Source organism: Nanorana parkeri, unplaced genomic scaffold (genome assembly GCF_000935625.1).
Source record: "Nanorana parkeri isolate BGI_ZX_2015 unplaced genomic scaffold, ASM93562v1 scaffold213, whole genome shotgun sequence".
In the NCBI taxonomy this organism is placed as follows: domain Eukaryota; kingdom Metazoa; phylum Chordata; class Amphibia; order Anura; family Dicroglossidae; genus Nanorana; species Nanorana parkeri.
This window is the reverse complement of record NW_017306481.1, coordinates 203,799-205,019: the sequence shown is the minus strand read 5'-3', so window position 1 is coordinate 205,019 and position 1,221 is coordinate 203,799.

Here is a 1,221-nt window from a genome sequence, read left to right as displayed (position 1 = left end):
TGACCGGCTCCTTCAAATGACCTACATTTAAAATTTGTCAAATTTGTCAACTCCTGGTATAACACACATGTAACTTAACAGTGCAGTATCACTTGCAACATTTCCATGAATGACTATTTTAAAAAAAAAGAGTAATTTATGGAAATACTATCATGTCTACATAAAAAGTATGATATTGTTGCATGCAGTAAAATTAATATCCAAGTTAGTGATCTAAAACATTATGTAAACATATTAATCAATTTAAACATCAAACTTAAACTGGATCGTTTTTGCTTTAGACTAAGTAAAACCTCTACTGGGATTTTTCCTTGCTTACTGCTGCATTCCCAGGACTGAAAGTGAAGGGAAATCTCTCTTACACAGACATATACTGTATATTGGTGGAACTAAGTAAAATGCCCTTGTTAGCATCCCCTCCATTCCTGCTCTGCTAAATGGCATCAGCCCCCCCCCCCCATGGGGGCATGGACATCAATACAATTCTGACAAAAATTCTAACACTTCCCCAAAACTAAAACTAATCCTCTGGTTGGAGTTGCAGTTTGAAGGGAAAGTTATGTTAAGATATGCAGCAGCCATCACTTAGATAAAGTAAAGACTTTTTAACAAGATTGTAAGCATCTATATGTGTATTACAATGGAATACAAAATTCACACAGTCTGTAGCTACTTTGTATAGAGATTTGTAGGGTCCTGCAACAGACAACCTTTGTGAGCCTCTACCCTTCTACAGGTCTCTGGTATAGTGGAAGAGGTTTAAACAGGAAAAAAAAAAACCCTGAGGTCCTACTTAAAGGGTCAATCCACACATGATATTACAGTTTTTGGTAGAAGTTGAGGAGATTGAATCACCTACTATCTTCTCTCTCAGACACTGTTGGTGGGATATCTGCCCAAGAGTCCCTCATGAGAGTACAGAACTTTAAAGCTGCACAGGCAGCTTGAAACTAACAAGTTAAAGTGGCTCTAAACTCAGGAGTTAAACCTTAAAAATGCACTCAAGTACCTTAACTACTAGGGTGACTACGTTTGTTCTCCATGGTCCCTGTGTATGATGTAAAGTAGCAAACACTCCCAGCTTGCTCGTGTGATGGACTGCAATGTCATGTTTAGTACTTGAATTCATTTTTAAGGTTTAAAGGAGAACTATGGGGTCAGGGCTTTTCCCCATAGTTCTCCTTAGGGTAACGGGAGGACACAAACTAGCGTCCTCCCGTT